Below are 26,739 nucleotides of genomic sequence, written 5' to 3' on the forward strand. Positions count from 1 at the left end.
AATCCTATGTTACGACCCTCCGAATGGGTAGTTGCTCAAGGGCAACATGCAGGCGAAACATAGGAATCTCACGGTGCAACCTACTGGTGGAGACCATAGGATATGTTGATATACTTCCTTCTCCCACTTACTATAAATACTTTTTCTATTCACCTTGTTATTGACTCATGCAAATCTTATTTAAATATCTCCAATTCTGTTTTTTTTTTTCTTTTTTTGAATTCATAATCTAAACAAAATGCGGTTAAACATATCGTATATATTTAGCGTGTATTCCCTAATTTGAATTCGAACACTTTGAACTCACTCAGTCCGATAGGAGCTAGTAGAGGGACCTAATGGACCTACAGATCATGGGCTCCAACGATTCGAGATTAACCGGCTAAACTCATTAACCATGTTAACCAACATTTGTTAACTAGTAGGACACTCCACTATAGCCTAATAGTTGCACTCCCCTCACTATAGATATATTTCTGTCCATTTAATATAACCATGATTAGTAAGTCGATCCTTCACAGGTTGTTTGTAACTAGAGCTGGATTAATTTACCGTTTTACCCCTAAAGTTACTTCTTGTTCCTTAAGTCCCACTAATCTTCCTTAAGTCCCCTAAAGTTACCCTATGTCCCCCGCTATTCACCCAGTCTTACCCCTGAAATGGGAGGCTTATAGAGTCGGCGAACTTGGGCCACTCTCACCCATGCAAATCTAAGGATAATTTCGAATAAACAGGAGTTCATAGTTAGCTCAGGATTAAGATCGAGTTACCTAGGTCATCGAATGAAAAAATCAGTCTCAACAGTAAACGACATTCTAAAGTGAGAGTGATTTTCTTCATGGTCCGATCTTATGCAATACTCATTGCATAGGACGCCCCCAGTCACATGTCTCCACATGTACAATTTAGTGATCACATTGTTTATATCATATACAAAAGTGGGTCGCATCCATAGTGTCCCCAGAATAAGGTACTCAGCCTTATCCTTGTACTATAGATCATTTTGACTATATACTTGAACTTGATCCACTCTAATGTCTCTACATATAGTTCATGTAATCATACTATAACCAGAGTGTTCTTAGTTTATTGGATTTACATTAATGATCGTAACATTCACATTATTCAATAACAATCTTTACTGAATAAACATCAATAATAACTTTATTGAAAATAGAATATGTTTTGTTTACAAACTATGAGTTTTAGGACATAAAACCCAACAATCTCAACTCTCAGCCCTTGGTATAGCCTAACAGAACGATGTATCAGAAAAGAGAAATAGAACTCTGTTAGACATGGTTCGGTCTATGATGAGTTTCGCTCAATTACCTAATTCATTTTAGGGATATGTAGTGGAGACTGCTGCATACATTTTGAACATGGTTCCATCTAAGAGTGTTTCATTAACACCTTATGAGTTATGGAGAGGGCGTAAAGGTAGTTTACGTCACTTCAGAATTTGGGGATGCCCAACATATGTGTTGGTGCAAAACCCCAAGAAATTAGATCGTCGTTCAAAACTATGCCTATTCATAGGATACCCCAAAGAGACGAAAGGTGGTCTTTTTTATGACCCTTAAGAAAATAGAGTGTTTGTATCAACAAACGCTACATTCTTAGAGGAAGACCACGTAAGAAATCATCTACCTCGCAGCAAACTAGTATAAAGTGAGATTTGTAAAGAAGCTACTGATAAAACAACAAGAGTTGTTGATCAGGCTGGTTCTTCAACAAGAGTTGTTAATGGAGCTCGCACTTCTGGTCAATCACATCCTTCTCAAGAGTTGAGAATGCCTCGACATAGTGGGAGGGTTATAACTCAACCCGATCGTTACTTGGGTTTGGCAGAAACACAGGTCATCATACCTGATGATGGCGTTGAGGATCCATTGACCTATAAACAGGCAATGAATGATGAAGATAGAGAACAGTGGATCAAAGCCATGAATCTTGAAATGGAGTCAATGTACTTCAATTCAGTCTGGAAACTCGTAGATCAACCAGATGGGGTAAAACCTATTAGTTGCATATGGATCGACAAGAGAAATTAAGACCAAGCTGGTAAGGTACAGACCTTTAAATCTCGACTTGTAGCAAAGGGTTATACCCAAAGAGAGGGGGTGGACTGTGAAGAAACCTTCACTCCCGTGACTATGCTTAAATCGATTATAATACTCTTGTCCATTGCCACATTTTAAGATTATGAAACTTGGCAAATGGATGTCAAGACAGCTTTCTAAATAGCAATCTTGAGGAGAGTATCTATATGGCACAACCAGAGGGGTTCATTGAATAGGATAACTAGCAAAAGGTTTGCAATCTTAAAAGATCCATTTATGGGTTGAATCAAGCATCTCGATCTTGGAATATAAGGTTTTATACTGCGATCAAATCTTATGGCTTTAAACAGAATGTTGACAAACTTTGTGTTTACAAGAAGATAGTCAACTCTACAATAGTTTTCCTGGTGTTGTACGTTGACGATATCCTACTCATTGGGATTGATGTGGGATTTCTGACTAACACTAAGCATTGACTAGCGACACAATTCCAAATGAAAGATTTGGGAGAGGCTCAGAGTTTGTTCTTAGCATCTAAATTGTTCGAAATCGCAAGAACAAAACACTAGCATTGTCTCAAGCATCATACATCGACAAAATATTGGTTCGATATAAGATGCAAGACTCCAAGAAAGGATTATTACCTTTCAGGTACGGAGTTCATTTGTCGAAGGAACAAAGTCCTAAGACACCTCAAGAAGTTGAGGATATGAGACATATTCCCTATGCATCAGCAGTCGGTAGTATGATGTATGTATGCAATGTTGTGTACCCGACCCGACATATGCTATGCTGTGGGAATTGTCAGCAGATATCAGTCCAATCCGGGACATGCTCATTGGACTGCTGTTAAAAATATCCTCAAGTATATTAGGAGAACGAGGGACTATATGCTAATGTACAACGTTAAGGATCTGATCTTTACAGGGTACACTGTCTCAGATTTTCAGTCCGATCTCGATTCGAGGAAATCGACATCGGGATCTTTTTTCACTCTGAACGGAGGAGCAATAATATGGAGAAGCATAAAGCAAGGTTGTATTGTTGATTCTACCATGGAGGGTGAGTATGTTACTGCTTGTGAAGCAGCGAGAGAATCTGTATGGCTTAGGAAGTTCTTAACTGATCTCAAAGTTGTTCCAAATATGCATCTGCCTATCACTCTTTATTGTGATAATAGGGGAGCAATTGCAAATTCTAAAGAACCAAGAAGTCATTAGCGAGGAAAACATGTTGAGCGCAAATATCAACTCATAAGGGAGATTGTGCAACGAGGAGATGTGACCGTCACACAGATAGCTTCAGAGCATAACATTGTTGATCCATGTACGAAGCCCCTCACGGCTAAAGTGTTTGAAGGGCACCTAGTGAGTCTAAGACTACAAGTTATGTAATCTAGGGCAAGTGGGAGAAAATGCATGGGTACGTGATGCCCTAGTTTATTGTATTTATGTCTTTCTCAATATTTAGCATTATAAAACTCCACTAGAGTTTTTGTAAGTGGGAGTTTGTTGGGTTTTATGTCCTAAAACGAATAGTTCGTAAACAAAAACATATTCTTTTTTCAATAAAGTTATTATTGATGTTTATTCGATAAAGATCATTATTGAATAAAGTGAATTTGACAATCATTAATCTAAATTCAATAAACTAAGAATGCTCTGGCTATAGTATGATTACTCGAACTATATGTAGAGACATAAGAGTGAATCAAGTTCAAGTATATAGTCAAAATGATCTATAGTACAGGGATAAGGCTGAGTACTTTGTCGTGGGGACACTATGGATGCGGCCCACTTTTGTATATGATATAAACAATGTGATCACTAAGTTGTAGATGTCGAGACATGTGAGTCGGGGCGTCCTATGCAATGAGTATTGCATAAGATCGAACCATTTAGAAAATCACTTTTACTTTATAATGTCGTTTACTGTTGAGACTGATTTTTTCATTCGATGACCTAGGTAACTCGATCTTAATCTTAAGCTAACTATGAACTCCTGTTTATTTGAAATTCTCCTTAGATTTGCATGGGTGAGAGTGGCCCGAGTTCGCCGACTCAATAAGCCTCCCATTTCAAGGGTAAGACTGGGTGAATAGCTGGGGACATAGGGTGCAAGATAGAATTCACTCCTACCCGCTTTTAGGGATAGTAGAGAGGTTGTTCCCTTAAGTACTGACTCTAGGTCTTGAACAAGGGGCCCCACCCTCTCATTGGCCCGAGAGGGATTCAGTTTGGTGGTTGGACCACAAACCAATTGTTCATTAGAGGATCAGTGGGACTTAAGAAACTAGAAGTAACTTTAGGGGTAAAAACGGTAAATTGACCCAGCTCTAGTTACGAACAACCTGTGAAGATTCGACTTACTAATCATGGTTATATCAAATGGACAGAAATATATCTATAGTGAGGGGAGTGCAACTACTAGGTTATAGTGGAGTGTCCCCTTGCTAGCTCATATCGGACTAAACTTTAGAACAGTGTGACGAGTGAGTTTGAAGTGTTCGAACTCAAATTCGGGAATATGCGCTAAATGTATACGATATATTTAACCGCATTTTGATTTAATTACGAATTAAACAAAAAAAGAGAATTAGATATATTTAAATAAGATTTAAATATTTTAATTATGAATAGGGATTCATAATCAATATGTGCCGGAATTGATTGGGATGCATTTGATTTAATGTTAAATATTAATTAAATTGTTTAATTAATTCTTTAATATTATTTTGATTTGAATTAATTATTTAAATTAATTGTTAAATTAAAATAAAAAAAGTCAAATTAGTGAAAAAAAATCCAGGTTTGAGGTAGTGGAATATTGAGTGTCAATATATGGTTTAACCAAACTTACATGTTTGCCACGTAATCCCACAAATTTAAGTGAAATTTTGAGTATCAAAATTTTCTTTAACCAAACTTGCATATTTGTCAAAAAAAAAAAAAAAAAAAAAAAAAAAAAAAACCAAAATTTGAGTGGAATTTTGAGTGTCAAAATTTTGTTAATTCAAACTTGCATGCTTGCCACATAATCACAAATTCGAGTGGAATTTTAAGTGTCAAAATTTGGTAATCTCAAATTTGGATGAACGTGCAAATATCACTCTATAAATAGAGTAATCAAGGTACATGTAAAGTCTACTTGAAAAACTTTGAGAAATTCTCTCAAAACTATTTTTAAGTATACTAAATTCCTTTCAAATTTAGTCACCCACGATTCCACAATCTCATTCTAAAGCCGGAGAATAGTAGGGAAGACACTAGTGGTGGTTCAAACCGGTTCGGAAGGATAAAGAACTTTAACCTATTTCAAATTTAGTCACTCACTGGATTCCACAATCTCATTCTAAGGCCAGAGAATAGCAGAGAAGACACTAGTGGTGGTTCAAACCGGTTCGGAAGGATAAAGAAATTTAACCTACAAAAGGTTAGATTCAAACTCATTGAGTTTTAATACTTTTGAACATGCTAGCTAATGTATTATAATTGGTGTACTTAGAGTGCCTAAGATCCAAATTGCTTCCGCATGTGTTATAACAACACCATCATATCGACGCCTGCCGAGTCGCGCTCTGTCCCTTGTCGATTTGTGCTCTGCTGCCCGCCGCCCTTTTTTTCTTTTTCTTTTTCTTTTCTCTCTCTCCTGCAATCCGCAGTTCTTTTCTGATCCACCATTTTCTGATTTTCATATCTTTTGAATCGGAGCTCGGATCGATATGGTTCTTCCGGTGAGGGCTACGTCTTGGTATTTTTTCGTGATTTTAGCCTCAACATAGAACGAGATTTGAACCACAAAAGTTCGCTTACCGTCTCGGACGATTCCCAATTTTCTGACAAGTTTCTTCACAAAGTCAGCTTCCCTAGATGAACGTATTCAAACATTAGGTCCCAATTCGTAAAGGTTAGTCTCGAATATGGGAAACATTCAAGAACTCACCTCGATTCTAGACGAAGTCACGGCTACGACTCCTGGATTCTCCCAAACCCTCTCTCAATCTTACCTTTCTTTTATTTGGTGGCCTCTAGGGTTCCACTTGGACCCCTGTAGTCGGTGGAGAGGCAAAGGGGTGAAATGATACATTTTCCCCTCTATGGGCTTGGGCCGATTTATTTATTTATTATTATTTTTATTTCGGCGTTACACTACCACATCTGGATTTGAAACCACTACCTCCAAACTTTAAATGTGTATTTAGGTGACAAGGAGACACTACCCATCATCATCTCAGCAACATTATCCTTGACCGAAGTGGATATGCTCCTAGGAATGTTAAAGAAGCACAATGGGACAATAGGTTGGACATTGATGGATATAAAAAGAATTATTCCTTCACTATGTATGCACAAGATTCAATTGGAGGGAGGACAATTTAAATCCTTTGAAAAACAAAGACATTAAATCAAATGATGAAAGAGGTTGTTATTACAAGAGATTATTAGGTGGTTAGATGTTGGAATAATATATCCAATTGCAAATAGCAGATAGTCAGTTCTATTTAATGTGCTGATAGCAGTAATGGCAAATGAATTCAATAAGTTGATCCTCACTAAAATAGTGAATGAACAGAGAGTTTGTGGATTACAAAAGATTGAACAAAACTATATGCAAGGACCATTTTTCCCATTCATTGATCAAATGCTTGATAGACTTGTTAGAAAGTCACATTACTGCTTCGTAAATGGTTATTTGGGATACAACCAAATTATAATTAGTCTAGAAGATCAAGAGAAGACCACACTTACATGCCCATATGGAATTTTGGCCTTTAGAAGGATGCCCTTTGGACTATGTAATGCTCCAGAAAAATTTTAACGATGTATGATAACCATCTTTATAGACATGGTAGGAACATTCATGGAGATATTCATGGATGACTTCTCGATTTCTGGAGAATCTTTTGTAACTTGTTTATGAAATTTGGAGAAGGTTCTGCAAAAGTGTGAAGAGAAGAATCTTGTATTCAATTGGAAAAAGTGTCATTTCATGGTAGGATAGTGCGAGGCCACAAGATCTCAACAAGAGGAATACTCTGTGAAATGAGTAAAAAGTTTCTTAGGACCTACACGATTCTAGAGTAGGTTTATTAAGGATTTCTCATTGTATTGTGAGGCAAATAGACAATTTTTTATTTTTTTTATTATAAATAATGCAGGACAACCTTTCAAGCAAGGATCCCATTCCCTTTACTTTACTGTAATATCAAATCCTTATAGGAAGAAAAAAAAAAAAAAAAAGAAGCACTCCATCCTAGGAAAAAAAGGAAAGGTATTTCATCCTATCTATTATGCAAGAAAAACATTGAATGTGACTCAAGTGAATTGTACAACAACTTAAAAAGAGTTTTGCTATAGTATTGTTGTTGAGAAATTCAGAGCTCCCTCCTTCTTACTCATAATAGAATAGTAAGAATAACTATGTATTTAAAGTGGCCCACTAAACAAATATGTAAATTATTAACAACTATACTCTAAAATCACACCTAGACTGCATAACTTTATGCCTCCCCCATAAGTTTTAGCTCTCCATACAAGTTGAATTAAACAGAAGAACCCACATTTCAATCATGTAAAATTGATAAAATACGAAAAGAGGGTAAAGAATTAGAGAGTTATCAAGCTTTATTGTTGTCCTTCAGGAAGTTCCTTTCCTTTGAGTTCTCACGTCCACCTCTTTACCCTAATCTATTCTTCTTGGTTTTCTTTTCCTTCTATTGTCAACTGTTGTTGTATTGGGGTTCTTCTTCTTCCTTCTCTTTGGTTTCACAGCAGTAGAACCCTCAGTTGCCTATTCCATGTTTTCTATTTAGTGGATCTCCTCATTTTTCAAGTCACATTTCCTTGTTTCTTCCCATTTAGAGCTGAGAAAGGATAAGTTGTCCACCTAGAATGTTCTTAATTGGGTAATCAATGACCCACGGGGGTGGATTAAAATTTTCATGTCATGCTCAAAAAGTTTGATTTTCGAATTACTTCAGCATTAGGGTCAACAATTTGTTTCTACGAGTAGGGTTGTTTCCAGATTTGCTACAACATCATGGTTCAGTATAAATGTTCTAGAATTTTACTAATTAATTTTACCAATGAAAAGAATATTGATTATTTATATTCTTTTCATGTTGAACCGCAATTGACTATTTCATGTTTATTAATTAGAACTAATGGAGCAAATAATAAGAAAATGTTTTGTATGAGTGCATCATTACCTACAAAAGAAGACTTAATATAACTCTACTTTTGGGGAGTTATTGACTTATCTTTTTTTTAACCCTAAGAAAGAAACAATATAAAAGTTAGAGAATTTACTTAAATATGAGAGCCACCAAAGGAGAAAAACGGAAAAGACACAGTTATGCTGCTATAAAAATAAGAGAAAATAATTCTGATAGCAGAAGGAAAAGAATATCAAGAAGGATAGATTAAGACAAAGAGGTGGATGAGAGAGCTCAAAGAAGCGGAATTTAAGTGAAGAAGAACAACAAAGTTTGATAACTCTCTAATCATTTACCCTCTTTTCTTATTCTATGAATTTTAGATGATTAAAATGATGATTCATCTGTTTAAATAAGTTTATATGGAGAGCTAAACTTTATAAGGGAAGTGGGAGAGTTTTATGTAGTTTAAGTATGTTAACGGTGTAATTTTTAGTTTTAATTTGTTTAGTAGGCCACTTTAGATACATGATTCTTCTCTTATTCGAATCTCTTATTCGAAAGAAGATAGCAAAAAAATTCTCTTTAATACTCTAGTTTCATTGCATGGATATTTGAAGGTAATTGAAGGGTTTGAAATAATTCTTGTTAATAGAAATTACAAAACGATTGTTAAAGTAATTACCAAGCATGACCCTTAAAAGAGCGCTTCAGAATTTATCAAAAGTTATAAATTATGGATTCTAAATTCTTATTCAGAAGATATTGATTTGAAAGATATTGGTACTAAAGTTCTCAGAAGAGTAGATCCCACCAAACTATAAGTTCTAAGGAGAAAAAGTAATCCCATAAAATAAAATATGACTAAAAAATCTAAATCTAGTTGGATAACATCGTATACGAAACAGTTTTATATTTACTCCAGGTTCAGCCATATTTTAAGTAAATATTGTGCTGAATCTGAACAAATTTAAATAAAAAAGAGTAAATAGGAAATTTCATGTTATAAAGTACACATGATATGTATATTAGCAGTAAGCATATGAAAGAAAAAGAAAAAGAAAAAAAAAAAAAAAAATCCTACATAGTATATATTATTCTTTATGTACACTGTAACTTCAAAATTACTGTCTATAATAGAATGTACCACAAAATAAAATAAAAGAAGAAATAAAAAATTTATAAAATTCGCTGCTCCATTTTGCCTCTTATTTTACTCTATGTTGTACCGGTTTGAGCAATTCACAATCGAGTACCCTCTTAGAGAAAACATTTTGAACAACATATATTACTCGATCCAACCTTATTTTTGCTGTATGAGTACTCGTTTTCATACGTTTTTCCACGATCTATAACATCATGGTTATGAGCAAACAAAAATTTAAGTGAATCGAGACATTTAATGATATCCCTATTATCTTAGAGTTAAGTTGAAACTTTGACACGTCGTAACTTTGACCACGATTAATCAAATTAGATGATTTTTTTTTCATTTTATGTAACTTTTTGAAATCTACGCGCTGGCAAGACGCCGATGGCGGCTTGTCCAACCCTTCAACCCAAAATATGGCCGTTTTGACCTTCAATTTTGCTTACACAAAATTTTTCTTCAACATTTCACCTCTTTGAGATTTCAACCCAGCACTCTTCGAGCTCTATGATAATTCTAATTTTAGTTCATTTTGTACGTATAAGAATCAGCCATAACATATCGACATGGATGCAGGTCAAAACACAAAATGGCCAGCAGCGGGGCCATGCAAGTAAAACTGTCTATTTAATCCACAAGCAATCACAATTTACCTAAAGAATCAAAAAAGAAATTGAAGGGATTTCTCTCTATTAGCTCAATAAGGCAACGGCTGAAATTAGGAGGATAGCTAAACTCATGCCCTTCGCCCTCGCCCTCGCCCCAAGAAACAACATCATGCAAGTAATCAAGCATGTGCGAGAACGCACGCTTAACTGCGGAGTTCTGATGGGATCCGGTGCATTAGTGCTGGTATGATCGCACCCGACATGCAATGCGCACAGATTGCATTTAACGCATGCGGGGCGACATGATCAAGGCAACGATGGGTGCACGCACGTACGGGGAATGGCCGGCGAGGCCCGCGCGGACACGTCGGGGAGAAGAAATGCGATGGGCGTGAGCGGGGGCGGGGGAGGTTGCCATTTGTTGAAAAGACAGGAAGAAAAGAACGGGGAGAAATTGAAATAACGAGCAAAAGAAATAAGAAATAAAAAATAAAAAAAGGGGTGCAACACGAGCAAAAGAAATAAGAAATAAAAAATAATAAAAAGGGGTGCAACACGAGGACTTCCCAAGTGGTCACCCAACTTAGTACTACTCTCGCCCAAGCACGCTTACCTGCGGAGTTCTGATGAGATCCGGTGCATTAGTGCTGGTATGATCGCACCCGACATGCAATACGCACAAATTGCATTTAACGCATGCGGGGCGGCATGATCGAGGCAACGGTGTGTGCACGCACGTGCTGGGAACGGCCGGCGGGGCCCGCGCGAACACGTCGGGGAGAAGAAACGCGATGGGCGTGAGCGGGGGCGGGGGAGGTTGACATTTGTTGAAAAGACAAGAAGAAAAGAACGGGGAGAAATTGAAATAACGAGCAAACGAAATAAGAAAAACACGAGGATAAAAAAAGGGGTGCAACACAAGGACTTCCAAAGTGGTCACCCAACTTAGTACTACTCTCGCCCAACCACGCTTACCTGCGGAGTTCTGATGGGATCCGGTGCATTAGTGCTGGTATGATCGCACCCGACATGCAATGCGCACAGATTGCATTTAACGCATGCGGGGCAGCATGATCGAGGCAACGGTGGGTGCACGCACGTGCTGGGAACGACCGGCGGGACCCGCGCGGACACGTCGGGAGAAGAAACGCGATGGGCGTGAGCGGGGGCGGGGGAGGTTGCCATTTGTTGAAAAGAAAGGAAGAAAAGAACGGGGAGAAATTGAAATAACGAGCAAAAGAAATAAGAAAAACACGAGGATAAAAAGAGGGGTGCAACACGAGGACTTCCGAAGTGGTCACCCAACTTAGTACTACTCTTGCCCAAGCACGCTTACCTGCGGAGTTCTGATGGGATCCGGTGCATTATTGCTGGTATGATCGCACCCACCATGCAATGCGCACAAATTGCATTTAACGCATGCGGGGCGGCATGATTGAGGCAACGGTGGGTGCACGCACGTGCTGGGAATAGCCGGCCGGGCCCGCGCGGCCACGTCGGGGAGAAGAAACGCGATGGGCGTGAGAGGGGGCGGGGGAGGTTACCATTTGTTGAAAAGACAAGAAGAAAAGAACGGGGAGAAATTGAAATAACGAGCAAAAGAAATAAGAAAAACACGAGGATAAAAAAAGGGGTGCAACACGAGGACTTCCCAAATGGTCACCAAACTTAGTACTACTCTCGCCCAAGCACGCTTGACTGCGGAGTTCTGATGGGATCCAGTGCATTAGTGCTAGTATGATCGCACCCGACATGCAATGCGCACAGATTGCATTTAACGCAAGCGGGGCGGCATGATCGAGGCAATGGTGGGTGCACGCACGTGCTGGGAACGGCCGACGGGGCCCGTGCGGACACGTCGGGGAGAAGAAACGCGATGGGCGTGAGCGGGGGCGTGGGAGGTTGCCATTTGTTGAAAAGACAGGAAGAAAAGAACGGGGAGAAATTGAAATAACGAGCAAAAGAAATAAGAAAAACACGGGGATCCGGTGCATTAGTGCTGGTATGATCGCACTCGACATGCATTGCGCACAGATTGCATTTAACGCATGCGGGGCGGCATGATCGAGGCAACGGTGGGTGCACGCACGTGCTGGGAACGGTCGGCGAGGCCTGCGCAGACACGTCGGGGAGAAGGCGATTGGCGTGAGCGGGGGCGGGGGAGGTTGCCATTTGTTGAAAAGACAGGAAGAAAAGAACGGGGAGAAATTGAAATAACGAGCAAACGAAATAAGAAAAACACGAGGATAAAAAAAGGGGTGCAACACAAGGACTTCCCAAGTGGTCACCCAACTTAGTACTACTCTCGCCCAACCACGCTTACCTGCGGAGTTCTGATCTGATCCGGTGCATTAATGCTAGTTTGATTGCACCCGACATGCAATACGCATAGATTGCATTTAACGCATGCGAGGCGGCATGATCGAGGACACGGTGTGTGCACGCACGTGCTGGGAATGGCCAGCGGGACCCGCGCGGACACGTCGGGGAGAAGAAACACGATGGGCGTGAGCGGGGGCGGGGGAGGTTGCCATTTGTTGAAAAGACAGGAAGAAAAGAACGGGGAGAAATTGAAATAACGAGCAAAAGAAATAAGAAATAAAAAATAAAAAAAGGGGTGCAACACGAGCAAAAGAAATAAGAAATAAAAAATAATAAAAAGGGGTGCAACACGACGACTTCCCAAGTGGTCACCCAACTTAGTACTACTCTCGCCCAAGCACGCTTACCTGCGGAGTTTTGATGAGATCCGGTGCATTAGTGCTGGTATGATCGCACCCGACATGCAATACGCACAAATTGAATTTAACGCATGCTGGGCGGCATGATCGAGGCAAAGGTGGGTGCACGCACGTGCTGGGAACGGCCGGCGGGGCCCGCGCGAACACGTCGGGGAGAAGAAACGCGATGGGCGTGAGCGGGGGCGGGGGAGGTTGACATTTGTTGAAAAGACAAGAAGAAAAGAACAGGGAGAAATTGAAATAACGAGCAAACGAAATAAGAAAAACATGAGGATAAAAAAAGGGGTGCAACACAAGGACTTCCAAAGTGGTCACCCGACTTAGTACTACTCTCGCCCAACCACGCTTACCTGCGGAGTTCTGATGGGATCCGGTGCATTAGTGCTGGTATGATCGCACCCGACATGCAATGCGCACAGATTGCATGTAACGCATGCGGGGCGGCATGATCGAGGCAACGGTGGGTGCACGCACGTGCTGGGAGAAGAAACGCGATGGGCGTGAGCGGGGGCGGGGGAGGTTGCCATTTGTTGAAAAGACAGGAAGAAAAGAACGGGAAGAAATTGAAATAACGAGCAAAAGAAATAAGAAAAACACGAGGATAAAAAAGGGGTGCAACACGAGAACTTCCCAAGTGGTCACCCAACTTAGTACTACTCTCGCCCAAGCACGCTTGACTGCGGAGTTCTGATGGGATCCGGTGCATTAGTGCTGGTATGATTGCACCCGACATGCAATGCGCACAGATTGCATTTAACGCATGCGGGGCGTCATGATCGAGGCAAAGGTGGGTGCACGCACGTGCTGGGAACGACCGGCGGGGCCCGCGCGGACACTTCGGCGAGAAGAAACGCGATGGGCGTTAGCGAGTGCGGGAGAGGTTGCCATTTGTTGAAAAGTCAGGAAGAAAAGAACGGGGAGAAAGTTAAATAACGAGCAAACGAAATAATAAAAACACGAGGATAAAAAAAGGGTGAAACACGAGGACTTCCCAAATGGTCACCCAACTTAGTACTACTCTCGCCCAAGCACGCTTACCTTCGGAGTTCTGATGGGATTTGGATCATTAGTGCTGGTATGATCGCACCCGACATGCAATGCGCACAGATTGCATTTTACGAATGCGGGGCAGCATAATCGAGGCAACGGTGGGTGCACGCACGTGCTGGCAACGGCTGGCGGGGCCCGCGCGGACACGTCGGGAAGAAGAAACGTGATGGGCGTTAGCGAGGGCGGGGGAGGTTGCCATTTGTTGAAAAGACAAGAAGAAAAGAACGGGGAGAAATTGAAATAACGAGCAAACGAAATAATAAAAACACGAGGATAAAAAAAGGGGTGCAACACGAGGACTTCCCAAGTGGTCACCCAACTTAGTACTACTCTCGCCCAAGCACGCTTACCTACGGAGTTCTGATGGGATCCGGTGCATTAGTGCTGGTATGATCGCACCAGACATGCAATGCGCACAGATTGAATTTAACGCATGCGGGGCGACATGATCGATGCAACGGTGGGTGCACGCACGTGCTGGGAACGGTCGGCGGGACCCGCGCGGACACGTTGGGGAGAAGAAACATGATGGGCGTGAGCGGGGGCGTGGGAGGTTGCCATTTGTTGAAAAGACAGGAAGAAAAGAACGGGGAGAAATTGAAATAACGAGCAAAAGAAATAAGAACAACACGAGGATAAAAAAAGGGGTGCAACACGAGGACTTCCCAAGTGGTCACCCAACTTAGTACTACTCTCGCCCAAGCACGCTTACCTGCGGAGTTCTGATGGGATCCAGTGCATTAGTGCTGGTATGATCGCACCCGACATGCAATGCGCACAGATTGAATGTAACGCATGCGGGGCGGCATGATCGAGGCAACGGTGGGTGCACGCATGTGGTGGGAACGGCCGGCGGGCCCCGCGCGGACACGTCGGTGAGAAGAAACGCGATGGACGTGAGCGGGGGAGGTTGCCATTTGTTAAAAAGACAGGAAGAAAAGAACGGGGAGAAATTGAAATAACGAGCAAAAGAAATAAGAAAAACACGAGGATAAAAAAAGGGGTGCAACACGAGAACTTCCCAAGTGGTCACCCAACTTAGTACTACTCTCGCCCAACCACGCTTACCTGCGGAGTTCTGATGGGATCCAGTGCATTAGTGCTGGTATGATCGCACCCGACATGCAATGCGCACAGATTGAATTTAACGCATGCAGGGCGGCATGATCGAGGCAACGGTGGGTGCACGCACGTGCTGGGAACAGCTGATGGGGACCGTGCGGACACGTCAGGGAGAAGAAACACGATGGGCGTGAGCGGGGCGGGGGAGATTGCCATTTGTTGAAAAGAAAGGAAGAAAAGAACGGGGAGAAATTGAAATAACGAGCAAACGAAATAAGAAAAACACGAGGATAAAAAAAGGGGTGCAACACGAGAACTTCCCAAGTGGTCACCCAACTTAGTACTACTCTCGCCCAACCACGCTTACCTGCGGAGTTCTGATGGGATCCAGTGCATTAGTGCTGGTATGATCGCACCCGACATGCAATGCGCACAGATTGCATTTAACGCATGCAGGGCGGCATGATCGAGGCAACGGTGGGTGCACGCACGTGCTGGGAACAGCTGACGGGGACCGTGCGGACACGTCAGGGAGAAGAAACACGATGGGCGTGAGCGGGGCGGGGGAGATTGCCATTTGTTGAAAAGAAAGGAAGAAAAGAACGGGGAGAAATTGAAATAACGAGCAAACGAAATAAGAAAAACACGAGTATAAAAAAAGGGGTGCAACACACGGACTTCCCAAGTGGTCACCCAACTTAGTACTACTCTCACCCAAGCACGCTTACCTGCGGAGTACTGATGGGATCCGGTGCATTAGTGCTGGTATGACCGCACCCGACATGCAATGCGCACAGATTGCATTTAACGCATGCGGGGCCGCAGGATCGAGGCAACGGTGGGTGAACGAACGTGCTGGGAACGGCCGGCGGGGCCCGCGCGGACACATCGGGGAGAAGAAACGTGATGGGCGTTAGCGAGGGCGGGGGAGGTTGCCATTTGTTGAAAAGACAGGAAGAAAAGAACGAGGAGAAATTGAAATAACGAGCAAACGAAATAATAAAAACACGAGGATAAAAAAAGGGTGCAACACGAGGACTTCCCAAGTGGTCACCCAACTTAGTACTACTCTCGCCCAAGCACGCTTACCTGCGGAGTTCTGATGGGATCCGGTGCATTAGTGCTGGTATGATCGCACCCGACATGCAATGCGCACAGATTGCATTTAACGCATGCGGGGCGGCATGATCGAGGCAACGGTGGGTTGACGCACCTACTGGGAATGGCCGGCGGGGCCCGCGTGTACACGTCGGAGAGAAGAAACTCGATGGGCGTGAGCGGGGGCAGGGGAGGTTGCCATTTGTTGAAAAGACCGGAAGAAAAGAACGAGGAGAAATTGAAATAACGAGCAAAAGAAATAAGAAAAACACGAGGATAAAAAAGGGTGTGCAACACGAGGACTTCCCAAGTGGTCAACCACCTTAGTACTACTCTCGCCCAAGCACGCTTACCTGCGGAGTTCTGATGGGATCCAGTGCATTAGTGCTGGTATGACCGCACCAGACATGCAATGCGCACAGATTGAATTTAACGCATGCGGGGCGACATGATCGATGCAACGGTGGGTGCACGCACGTGCTGGGAACGGTCGGCGGGACCCGCGTGGACACATCGGGGAGAAGAAACATGATGGGCGTGAGCGGGGGCGTGGGAGGTTGCCATTTGTTGAAAAGACAGGAAGAAAAGAACGGGGAGAAATTGAAATAACGAGCAAAAGAAATAAGAACAACACGAGGATAAAAAAAGGGGTGCAACACGAGGACTTCCCAAGTGGTCACCCAACTTAGTACTACTCTCGCCCAAGCACGCTTGACTGCGGAGTTCTGATGGGATCCGGTGCATTAGTGCTGGTATGATCACACCCGACATGCAATACGCACAGATTGCATTTAACGCATGCGGGGCGGCATGATCGAGGCAACGATGGGTGCACGCACGTGGTGGGAACGGCCGGCGGGCCCCGCGCGGACACGTCGGTGAGAAGAAACGCGATGGACGTGAGCGGGGGAGGTTGCCATTTGTTAAAAAGACAGGAAGAAAAGAACGGGGAGAAATTGAAATAACGAGCAAAAGAAATAAGAAAAACACGAGGATAAAAAAAGGGGTGCAACACGAGAACTTCCCAAGTGGTCACCCAACTTAGTACTACTCTCGCCCAACCACGCTTACCTGCGGAGTTCTGATGGGATCTAGTGCATTAGTGCTGGTATGATCGCACCCGACATGCAATGCGCACAGATTGAATTTAACGCATGCGGGGCGGGATGATCGAGGCAACGGTGGGTGCACGCACGTGCTGGGAACGGCTGACGGGGACCGTGCGGACACGTCAGGGAGAAGAAACACGATGGGCGTGAGCGGGGCGGGGGAGGTTGCCATTTGTTGAAAAGAAAGGAAGAAAAGAACGGGGAGAAATTGAAATAACGAGCAAACGAAATAAGAAAAACACGAGGATAAAAAAAGGGGTGCAACACGAGGACTTCCCAAGTGGTCACCCAACTTAGTACTACTCTCGCCCAAGCACGCTTACCTGCGGAGTTCTGATGGGATCCGGTGCATTAGTGCTGGTATGATCGCACCCGACATGCAATGCGCACAGATTGCATTTAACGCATGCGGGGCGGCATGATCGAGGCAACGGTGGGTGCACGCACATGCTGGGAACGACCGGCAGGGCCGACGCGGACACGTCGGGGAGAAGAAACGCGATGGGCGTGAGCGGTGGCGGGGGAGGTTGCAATTTGTTGAAAAGACAGGAAGAAAAGAACGGGGAGAAATTGAAATAACGAGCAAACGAAATAAGAAAAACACGAGGATAAAAAAAGGGGTGCAACACGAGGACTTCCCAAGTGGTCACCAAACTTAGTACTACTCTCGCCCAAGCACGCTTACCTGCGGAGTTCTGATGGGATCCGGTGCATTAGTGCTGGTATGATCGCACCAGACATGCAATGCGCACAGATTGCATTTAAAGCGTTGCGGGGTGGCATGATCGAGGCAACGGTGGGTGCACGCACGTGCTGGGAACGGCCGACATGGCCCGCGCGGATACGTCGGGGAGAAGAAACGCGATGGGCGTGAACGGGGGCGGGGGAGGTTGCCATTTGTTGAAAAGACAGGAAGAAAAGAACGGGGAGAAATTGAAATAACGAGCAAAAGAAATAAGAAAAACACGAGGATAAAAAAATGGGTGCAGACTTCCCATATGGTCACCCAACTTAGTACTACTCTCGCCCAAGCACGCTTACCTGCGGAGTTCTGATGGGATCCGGATCATTAGTGCTGGTATGATCGCACCCGACATGCAATGCGCACAGATTGCATTTAACGCATGCGGGGCGGCATGATCGAGGCAACGGTGGGTGCACGCACATGCTGAGAACGGCCGGCGGGGACCGCGCGGACACTTCGGGGAGAAGAAACGCGATGGGCGTGAGCGGGGGCGGGGGAGGTTGCCATTTGTTGAAAAGACAGGAAGAAAAGAACGGGGAGAAATTTAAATAACGAGCAAAAGAAATAAGAAATAAAAAATAAAAAAAGGGGTGCAACAAGAGCAAAAGAAATAAGAAATAAAAAATAATAAAAAGGGGTGCAACACGAGGACTTCCCAAGTGGTCACCCAACTTAGTACTACTCTCCCCCAAGCACCCTTGACTGCGGAGTTCTGATGGGATCCGGTGCATTAGTGCTGGTATGATCGCACCAGACATGCAATGCGCACAGATTGCATTTAAAGCGTTGCGGGGTGGCATGATCGAGGCAACGGTGGGTGCACGCACGTGCTGGGAACGGCCGACATGGCCCGCGCGGATACGTCGGGGAGAAGAAACGCGATGGGTGTGAACGGGGGCGGGGGAGGTTGCCATTTGTTGAAAAGACAGGAAGAAAAGAACGGGGAGAAATTGAAATAACGAGCAAAAGAAATAAGAAAAACACGAGGATAAAAAAATGGGTGCAGACTTCCCATATGGTCACCCAACTTAGTACCTACTCTCGCCCAAGCACGCTTACCTGCGGAGTTCTGATGGGATCCGGATCATTAGTGCTGGTATGATCGCACCCGACATGCAATGCGCACAGATTGCATTTAACGCATGCGGGGCGGCATGATCGAGGCAACGGTGGGTGCACGCACATGCTGAGAACGGCCGGCGGGGACCGCGCGGACACTTCGGGGAGAAGAAACGCGATGGGCGTGAGCGGGGGCGGGGGAGGTTGCCATTTGTTGAAAAGACAGGAAGAAAAGAACGGGGAGAAATTTAAATAACGAGCAAAAGAAATAAGAAATAAAAAATAAAAAAAGGGGTGCAACAAGAGCAAAAGAAATAAGAAATAAAAAATAATAAAAAGGGGTGCAACACGAGGACTTCCCAAGTGGTCACCCAACTTAGTACTACTCTCCCCCAAGCACCCTTGACTGCGGAGTTCTGATGGGATCCGGTGCATTAGTGCTGGTATGATCGCACCCGACATGCAATGCGCACAGATTGCATTTAGCGCATGCGGGGCGTCATGATCGAGGCAACGGTGGGTGCACGCACGTGTTGGGAACGGCCGGTGGGGTCCGCGCGGTCACGTCGGGGAGAAGATACGCGATGGGCGTGAGCGGGGGCGGGGGAGGTTGCCATTTATTGAAAAGACAGGAAGAAAAGAACGGGGAGAAAGTGAAATAACGAGCAAAAGAAATAAGAAATAAAAAATAAAAAAAGGGGTGCAACAAGAGCAAAAGAAATAAGAAATAAAAAATAATAAAAAGGGGTGCAACACGAGGACTTCCCAAGTGGTCACCCAACTTACTACTACTCTCGCCCAAGCACGCTTAACTTCGGAATTCTGATGGGATCCGGTGCATTAGTGCTGGTATGATCGCACCTGGCATGCAATGCCCACAGATTGCATTTAACGCATGCGGGGCGGCATGATTGAGGCAACAGTGGGTGCACGCACGTGCTGGGTGTCACGGTCATGCTCGTCCAGGGCATGTTGCCCATGGCCGCATGCCCATGACAAGCCAACCCTTGTCATGTCTCTCTCTCCTCGTTTTCTAAAACCTTCTTTTAAAACTGAGGCTAGAGGCTCGATCGTACGTCGCTTGGCCGTAGGCGACGCAAGAACAAATTGGTTTAAGCTCACTTGTCGCTGGAAAGTGAGTGCCGCACAATCGCTAGTCCGCTGCCTTCGAAACCGCGATTGTGTCAAGTGGTATCAGAGCTTTGTTAGCTCCATAACGTCATAAATTCCGAGATCATGTCGACGTCAAAGTCGACACCCAAAGCACAAGCCGACCGGCTTACGCTAATAGAGGAGGAAATTCTGTTCCTCAAAGAAGTCCTTGACACGCTCCGGTTCCTGGAAAAGCGGGTGACCGAACTGAGCGAGAAAGTCGTAGAAGTCGATGCAATGGGCAACCGCCTGGATGGGTTGCCAATCGCAGAACTGATGTTTCGAGTGACCTCGCTCGAAGAAAGAGTTGCTCCTACGAGCAGCCCAAAACCGCTGGTAGTCCGGATAGCTCTATCGCACACAAAGAGGGACGTGGCGAAGAGTTCGACGTACTACAAAATACAATGATGAGTTTGTTCAATGGATTAGCCGATGAATTCAGAACAACAATCGACGACCTCCAAGACAGGATGGCCGCCATGAGCACTCGAATTGAAATGACCATGAAAGCCGTGGAGGGCGTCACGGCTGGGCAAACTAATGCAGGATCCAACAAACTAAGGTTCCCAGACCCTAGAGCCTTCAAAGGGAATCGGGACGCCAAAGAGTTGGAAAACTTCATCTTTGATGTCGAACAGTACTTCAAGGCTACGACGGCTTGTACCGACGACAAGAAGGTGACCGTAGCCACGATGTATCTCATAGATGACGCCAAACTGTGGTGGCGTACGAAGGTGCAAGACATCGAGGATGGATTGTGCACCATCGACTCATGGGAGGACCTCAAGAGAGAGTTGAGGGAACAATTCCTCCCCGAAAACGCAGGACATATAGCAATGGAGAAAATAGTAGCCCTGAAACACACTGGAAACATACGGGACTACGTCAGACAGTTCTCAACCCTGATGCTAGATATCAGGGGCACAGCAGAGAAGGACAAGGTGTTCTTCTTTATAAATGGGCTACAGCCGTGGGCCAAGACAAAGATACATGAGAACAGGGTCCAAACCCTAGCTGCCGCAATGGCCTGCGCCGAGAGACTCGTAAACTGTGGGAATGAAGCAGGATCCCAAAGAAGAATGACACCGGCCCCAAACAATGGGGGCAAAACATACAGGCCACCAGGTCATCGAAATGGAAGCCCCAACAGACCGAGTGGATGGACGGATAGACCTCCTTAGAACAACCAAGCGGGGACATCTCGAGGGCCTTACCATCAAAAGAACCACCCGACGACGCCTTTGCAATGCATACTGTGTAAAGGCCCCCACAAGGTATCCTACTGTCCTCATCGGGCCTCTCTCACTGCGCTCCAAGTGTCCATTCAAGAGAGCAATGAGGCAAGGGTCGAGACTATGCTAGACAAGAAAGAAGATCACGACAACCCCCGAATGGGCGCACTCAAATTCTTGTCAGCCCTCCAACGGAAAGTTGAACCGAAGGAGATAATAGAGAAAGGGCTCATGTTCGTAGAAGCAACCATAAATTCTTGACCGAGCAAGAGCACTCTGATAGACTCTGGAGCAACCCACAACTTCATTGCCGATCAAGAAGCCCGAAGATTGGGACTCACCATAGGAAAAGACCCGGGGAAGATGAAAGCTGTCAACTCCGAGGCCTTGCCTATTGTGGGAGTTTCCAAAGGAGTCCCCTTCAAAATAGGGGATTGGACTGGAGAGCTAGACCTTGTCGTGGTTCGCATGGACGACTTCGACGTGGTACTTGGGATGTTGTTCCTCCTAGAACACAAGGTCATCCCAATGCCACTGGCCAAATGCTTGGTGATCACCGACCGCAACCCCACAGTAATACCTGCAATCATCAAGCAACCGGTTATTCTTCGAATGATCTCGGCCATACAGCTGAAAAGGGGACTCGTGCGAGAGGAACCTACGTTCATGGCCATACCGCTGATGGAAGAAGCAACCATCGAAGAGACTGTCCCAGAGGAAGTCAAGGAAGTTCTAAACAGCTATACCGACATAATGCCAGAGAGTCTACCCCAAACACTACCACCTCGTCGAGGCATTGACCATGAAATCGAACTTCTCCCCGGGGTTAAACCGCCAGCAAAGAACGCATACCGGATGGCTCTGCCCGCTAGCCGAATTGAGGAAACAACTGGATGAGTTGCTGAAGGCGGGATTCATTCGTCCTGCAAAGGCACCTTCTAGAGCCCCCGTACTGTTCCAGAAGAAGAAGGATGGGACGTTGCGTCTGTGCATAGACTATAGAGCCTTAAACAAGGTGACTGTACGCAACAAATATCCTCTGCCAATAATATCCGACTTGTTCGACCATATTCACGGGGCCAAGTACTTCACGAAGTTGGACTTGCGATCAGGGTATTATCAAGTACGTATTGCCGAAGGGGACGAGCCCAAGACGACGTGCGTGACAAGATATGGGGCCTTTGAATTCCTGGTAATGCCCTTTGGCTTGACGAACGCCCCAGCTACTTTCTACACGTTGATGAACCAGGTTTTATACGAATACCTGGATCAGTTCGTCATAGTATACCTCGACGACATCGTTGTTTACAGCACAACCCTCGAGGAACACAAAGTGCACTTGAAGCTGGTGTTTGACAAGCTACGGCAGAACCAACTGTATGTGAAGAAAGAGAAATGTGCCCTCGCACAAACATGCATCAACTTCCTTGGACATGTCGTCAGATGTGGACAAATTAGTATGGATAGCGACTAGATAAAAGCTATCCAAGACTGGAAGGTTCCTACTTCCGAATCTGAGTTGCGGTCCTTCTTAGGATTAGCCAACTACTATAGGCGGTTCGTCGAAGGGTTTTCACGACGAGCCGCCCCATTGACAGAGCTGTTGAAGAAAGACCACCCTTGGTCGTGGTCGAATGATTGTCAAATGGCCTTTAAAAATCTGAAATCAACCATGACGAGGGGTCCTGTCCTCAGGTTGGTAGATGTCACAAAGCCATTTGAAATAGAAACCGATGCTTCCAACTTTGCTCTAGGTGGGGTCCTTATTCAAGAAGGCCATCCGATGGCTTACGAAAGTCGAAAGCTCAACGATGCCGAACGAAGATACACTGTCTCTGAGAAAGAAATGCTGGCTGTAGTCCATTGCCTTCGAGTCTGGAGACAGTATCTCTTGGGAACAACCTTAAACATCTCCTCGAGTTATCACCCTCAAACCGATGGACAAAAAGAACGGTTCAATTGCTTGCTCGAAGAATACTTACGTCACTTCGTCGACGCTCACCAAAAGAACTGGATACAACTGTTAGATGTCGCCAAATTTTGCTTCAATTGCCAAACAAGCTCGTCTACAGGGAAGAGTCCCTTCGAAATTGTAAGTGGAAGACAACCGGCCTTACCCCATATTATTGAACATCCTTTTGCAGGAAAAAATCCTCAAGCTCACAACTTTACAAGAGAATGGAAGCAGACGACAGATATAGCCCGGGCATATTTAGAGAAGGCTTCCAAGCATATGAAAAAATGGGCGGACAAGAAACGTCACCCCCTTCAATTCCGAGCAGGAGATCAAGTTCTTATCCAGCTGCGACCAGAACAGATCAGATTTCGCAGCCGAAAGGACCAGAGACTAGTTCGAAAATATGAAGGCCCGGTTGAAGTCCTCAAAAAGATTGGGGCTACCTCCTACCGAGTTGCACTACCCGCATGGATGAAAATCCACCCAGTAATTCATGTGAGCAACTTGAAGCCTTATCACCCTGACCCAGACGACGACCAACGGAATGCAACCACAAGACCGAGCATCAATCTGAAGCAGAAAGAAACGAAAGAAGTAGAAGAGATCCTAGCCGATAGGGTTAGGAAGATAGGAAGACCTGTACGGACGATTCGTGAATTCCTTGTCAAATGGAAGAATCTCCCTACAGAGGAAACAAGCTGGGAACGCGCCGAAGATCTAAACTCCGCCGCCACCTACTCGCCAGGTTTGAAAGTAGTCGGTTGACGGGGTCGTCAACCAATTAGGTGGGGAAGGATGTCACGGTCATGCTCGTCCAGGGCATGTTGCCCATGGCCGCATGCCCATGACAAGCCAACCCTTGTCATGTCTTTTCATTCTAGTATTTTTCCTTTTGAAATTCTAGGGCGTATGACGCCTCAAAAATATCATGTCTAGGCCTGCCAGACTTAAAATGGCTCAGAATGTACTATAGGGGGATATGACTAGTTGTCAACTTCTCCCTACCCAAGGTTATATATCCTAAGCCGTTGTCATCTTTCTCTTGCTTGCCTATATAACGTCTCTTTCCAAAATCTCTCTTTCGAAAATCTCTCTCTCTCCTCGTTTTCTAAAACCTTCTTTTAAAACCGAGGCTAGAGGCTCGATCGTACGTCGCTTGGCCGTAGGCGACGCAAGAACAAATTGGCTTAAGCTCACTTGTCGCTGGAAAGTGAGTGCCGCACAATCGCTAGTCCGCTGCCTTCGAAATCGCGATTGTGTCACTGAGAACGGCCGGCGGGGCATGCGCGGACACGTCGGGGAGAAGAAACGCGATGGGCATGAGCGGGGGCGGGGGAGGTTGCCATTTGTTGAAAAGACAGGAAGAAAAGAACGGGGAGAAATTGAAATAACGAGCAAAAGAAATAAGAAAAACACTAGGATAAAAAAAGGGGTGCAACACGAGGACTTCACATATGGTCACCCAACTTAGTACTACTCTCGCCAAGGCACGCTTACCAACGGAGTTCTGATGGGATCCGGTGCATTAGTACTGGTATGATCGCACCCGACATGCAATGCGCACAGATTGCATTTAACGCATGCGGGGCGGCATGATCGAGCCAACGGTGGGTGCACGCACGTGCTGGGAACGGCCGGCGAGGCCCACGCGGACACGTCAGGGAGAAGAAACGCGATGGGTGTGAGCGGGGGCGGGGGAGGTTGCCATTTGTTGAAAAGACAGGAAGAAAAGAACGGGGAGAAATTGAAATAACGAGCAAACGAAATAAGAAAAACACGAGGATAAAAAAGGGATGCAACACGAGGACTTCCCAAGTGGTCACCCAACTTAGTACTACTCTCGCCCAAGCACGCTTACCTGCAGAGTTCTGATGGGATCCGGTGCATTAGTGCTGGTATGATCGCACCCGACATTCAATGCGCACAGATTACATTCAACGCATGCGGGGCGGCATGATCAAGGCAACGGTGGGTGCACACACGTGCTGGGAATGGCCAGCGAGACCCGCGCGGACACGTCGGAGAGAAGAAACGCGATGGGCGTGAGCGGGGGCGGGGGAGGTTGCCATTTGTTGAAAAGGCAGGAAGAAAAAAACGGGGAGAAATTGAAATAACAAGCAAAAGAAATAAGAAATAAAAAATAAAAGGGGTGCAACACGAGGACTTCCCAAGTGGTCACCCAACTTAGTACTACTCTCGCACAAGCACGCTTACCTGCGGAGTTCTGATGGGATCCGGTGCATTAGTGCTGGTATGATCGCACCCGACATGCAATGCGCATAGATTGCATTTAACGGATGCGGGGCGGCATGATCGAGGCAACGGTGGGTACACGCACGTGCTGGGTACGGCCGGCGGGGCCCGCGCGGACACCTCGGGGAGAAGAAATGCGATGGGCGTGAGCGGGGACGGGGGAGGTTGCCATTTGTTGAAAAGACAGGAAGAAAAGAACGGGGAGAAATTGAAATAACGAACAAAAGAAATAAGAAATAAAAAATAAAAAAGGGGTTCAACACGAGGACTTCCCAATTGGTCACCCAACTTAGTACTACTCTCGCCCAAGCACGCTTACCTGTGGAGTTCTGATGGGATCCGGTGCATTAGTGCTGGTATGATCCCACCCGACATGCAATGCACACAGATTGCATTTAACGCATGCGGGGCGGCATGATCGAGGCAACGGTGGGTGCACGCACGTGCTGGGAACGGCAGGCGGGGCCCACGCGGACACGTCGAGGAGAAGAAACGCGATGGGTGTGAGCGGGGGTTGGGGAGGTTGCCATTTGTTGAAAAGACAGGAAGAAAAGAATGGGGAGAAATTGAAATAACGAGCAAAAGAAATAAGAAATAAAAAAATAAAAAAAGGGGTGCAACACGAGCAAAAGAAATAAGAAATAAAAAATAATAAAAAGGGGTGCAACACGAGGACTTCACATATGGTCACCAAACTTAGTACTACTCTCGCCCAAGCACGCTTACCAACGGAGTTCTGATGGGATCCGGTGCATTAGTACTGGTATGATCGCACCCGACATGCAATGCGCACAGATTGCATTTAACGCATGCGGGGCGGCATGATCGAGGCAACGGTGGGTGCACGCATGTGTTGGGAACGGCCGGCGGGGCCCGCGCGGACACGTCGGGGAGAAGAAACGCGATGGGCGTGAGCGGGGGCGGGGGAGGTTTCCATTTGTTGAAAAGACAGGAAGAAAAGAACGGGGAGAAATTGAAATAACGAGCAAAAGAAATAAGAAATAAAAAATAAAAAAAGGGGTGCAACACGAGCAAAAGACATAAGAAATAAAAAATAATATAAAGGGGTGCAACACGAGGACTTCCCAAGTTGTCACCCAACTTAGTACTACTCTCGCCCAAGCACGCTTCACTGCGGAGTTCTGATGGGATCCGGTGCATTAGTGCTGGTATGATCGCACCCGACATGAAATGCGCACAGATTGCATTTAACGCATGCGGGGCGGCATGATCGAGGCAACGGTGGGTGCACGCACGTAAGGGAACAGCCGGCGGGGCCTGCGCGGACACGTCGGGGAGAAGAAAC

The 26,739-nt window shown here is 45.3% G+C and overlaps 15 non-coding genes and 14 pseudogenes across 15 annotated transcripts; all 29 read right to left on the reverse strand.

Annotated features, from left to right (window-relative positions):
- Window positions 1-10,520: 10,520 nt before the first annotated feature.
- LOC111784892 (5S ribosomal RNA) lies at window positions 10,521-10,639 on the reverse strand. Its single transcript, XR_002813594.2, has one exon. It is a non-coding gene; the product is annotated as a 5S ribosomal RNA (ribosomal RNA).
- A 243-nt stretch (window positions 10,640-10,882) lies between these two features.
- Window positions 10,883-11,001, reverse strand: LOC111784905 (5S ribosomal RNA; annotated as a pseudogene).
- Window positions 11,002-11,243: 242 nt separating this feature from the next.
- On the reverse strand, window positions 11,244-11,362 carry LOC111784906 (5S ribosomal RNA; annotated as a pseudogene).
- A 243-nt stretch (window positions 11,363-11,605) lies between these two features.
- Window positions 11,606-11,724, reverse strand: LOC111784907 (5S ribosomal RNA; annotated as a pseudogene).
- Window positions 11,725-12,230: 506 nt separating this feature from the next.
- Window positions 12,231-12,349, reverse strand: LOC147794714 (5S ribosomal RNA; annotated as a pseudogene).
- A 287-nt stretch (window positions 12,350-12,636) lies between these two features.
- Window positions 12,637-12,755, reverse strand: LOC147794715 (5S ribosomal RNA; annotated as a pseudogene).
- Window positions 12,756-12,998: 243 nt separating this feature from the next.
- LOC147794716 (5S ribosomal RNA) lies at window positions 12,999-13,117 on the reverse strand (annotated as a pseudogene).
- A 208-nt stretch (window positions 13,118-13,325) lies between these two features.
- Window positions 13,326-13,444, reverse strand: LOC147794717 (5S ribosomal RNA). Its single transcript, XR_015413113.1, has one exon. It is a non-coding gene; the product is annotated as a 5S ribosomal RNA (ribosomal RNA).
- A 242-nt stretch (window positions 13,445-13,686) lies between these two features.
- Window positions 13,687-13,805, reverse strand: LOC147794718 (5S ribosomal RNA; annotated as a pseudogene).
- A 243-nt stretch (window positions 13,806-14,048) lies between these two features.
- LOC147794719 (5S ribosomal RNA) lies at window positions 14,049-14,167 on the reverse strand. The gene has a single exon (XR_015413418.1). It is a non-coding gene; the product is annotated as a 5S ribosomal RNA (ribosomal RNA).
- Window positions 14,168-14,410: 243 nt separating this feature from the next.
- LOC147794720 (5S ribosomal RNA) lies at window positions 14,411-14,529 on the reverse strand. The gene has a single exon (XR_015413412.1). It is a non-coding gene; the product is annotated as a 5S ribosomal RNA (ribosomal RNA).
- A 237-nt stretch (window positions 14,530-14,766) lies between these two features.
- Window positions 14,767-14,885, reverse strand: LOC147794721 (5S ribosomal RNA). Its single transcript, XR_015413514.1, has one exon. It is a non-coding gene; the product is annotated as a 5S ribosomal RNA (ribosomal RNA).
- Window positions 14,886-15,127: 242 nt separating this feature from the next.
- Window positions 15,128-15,246, reverse strand: LOC147794722 (5S ribosomal RNA). The gene has a single exon (XR_015413515.1). It is a non-coding gene; the product is annotated as a 5S ribosomal RNA (ribosomal RNA).
- Window positions 15,247-15,488: 242 nt separating this feature from the next.
- LOC147794723 (5S ribosomal RNA) lies at window positions 15,489-15,607 on the reverse strand (annotated as a pseudogene).
- A 242-nt stretch (window positions 15,608-15,849) lies between these two features.
- LOC147794724 (5S ribosomal RNA) lies at window positions 15,850-15,968 on the reverse strand. The gene has a single exon (XR_015413278.1). It is a non-coding gene; the product is annotated as a 5S ribosomal RNA (ribosomal RNA).
- Window positions 15,969-16,211: 243 nt separating this feature from the next.
- On the reverse strand, window positions 16,212-16,330 carry LOC147794725 (5S ribosomal RNA; annotated as a pseudogene).
- A 243-nt stretch (window positions 16,331-16,573) lies between these two features.
- LOC147794726 (5S ribosomal RNA) lies at window positions 16,574-16,692 on the reverse strand. The gene has a single exon (XR_015413279.1). It is a non-coding gene; the product is annotated as a 5S ribosomal RNA (ribosomal RNA).
- A 237-nt stretch (window positions 16,693-16,929) lies between these two features.
- On the reverse strand, window positions 16,930-17,048 carry LOC147794727 (5S ribosomal RNA; annotated as a pseudogene).
- Window positions 17,049-17,290: 242 nt separating this feature from the next.
- LOC147794728 (5S ribosomal RNA) lies at window positions 17,291-17,409 on the reverse strand. Its single transcript, XR_015413277.1, has one exon. It is a non-coding gene; the product is annotated as a 5S ribosomal RNA (ribosomal RNA).
- Window positions 17,410-17,652: 243 nt separating this feature from the next.
- Window positions 17,653-17,771, reverse strand: LOC147794729 (5S ribosomal RNA; annotated as a pseudogene).
- Window positions 17,772-18,414: 643 nt separating this feature from the next.
- Window positions 18,415-18,533, reverse strand: LOC147794730 (5S ribosomal RNA). Its single transcript, XR_015413556.1, has one exon. It is a non-coding gene; the product is annotated as a 5S ribosomal RNA (ribosomal RNA).
- Window positions 18,534-19,177: 644 nt separating this feature from the next.
- Window positions 19,178-19,296, reverse strand: LOC147794731 (5S ribosomal RNA). Its single transcript, XR_015413468.1, has one exon. It is a non-coding gene; the product is annotated as a 5S ribosomal RNA (ribosomal RNA).
- A 287-nt stretch (window positions 19,297-19,583) lies between these two features.
- LOC147794732 (5S ribosomal RNA) lies at window positions 19,584-19,702 on the reverse strand. Its single transcript, XR_015413466.1, has one exon. It is a non-coding gene; the product is annotated as a 5S ribosomal RNA (ribosomal RNA).
- A 4,907-nt stretch (window positions 19,703-24,609) lies between these two features.
- Window positions 24,610-24,728, reverse strand: LOC147794733 (5S ribosomal RNA; annotated as a pseudogene).
- Window positions 24,729-24,970: 242 nt separating this feature from the next.
- LOC147794734 (5S ribosomal RNA) lies at window positions 24,971-25,089 on the reverse strand. The gene has a single exon (XR_015413462.1). It is a non-coding gene; the product is annotated as a 5S ribosomal RNA (ribosomal RNA).
- A 237-nt stretch (window positions 25,090-25,326) lies between these two features.
- LOC147794735 (5S ribosomal RNA) lies at window positions 25,327-25,445 on the reverse strand. The gene has a single exon (XR_015413476.1). It is a non-coding gene; the product is annotated as a 5S ribosomal RNA (ribosomal RNA).
- Window positions 25,446-25,684: 239 nt separating this feature from the next.
- Window positions 25,685-25,803, reverse strand: LOC147794736 (5S ribosomal RNA; annotated as a pseudogene).
- Window positions 25,804-26,091: 288 nt separating this feature from the next.
- On the reverse strand, window positions 26,092-26,210 carry LOC147794737 (5S ribosomal RNA; annotated as a pseudogene).
- Window positions 26,211-26,497: 287 nt separating this feature from the next.
- Window positions 26,498-26,616, reverse strand: LOC147794738 (5S ribosomal RNA). Its single transcript, XR_015413474.1, has one exon. It is a non-coding gene; the product is annotated as a 5S ribosomal RNA (ribosomal RNA).
- Between the last annotated feature and the right edge of the window lie 123 nt (window positions 26,617-26,739).

Source organism: Cucurbita pepo, chromosome 1 (genome assembly GCF_057944985.1).
Source record: "Cucurbita pepo subsp. pepo isolate OVF chromosome 1, ASM5794498v1, whole genome shotgun sequence".
Classification (NCBI taxonomy): domain Eukaryota; kingdom Viridiplantae; phylum Streptophyta; class Magnoliopsida; order Cucurbitales; family Cucurbitaceae; genus Cucurbita; species Cucurbita pepo.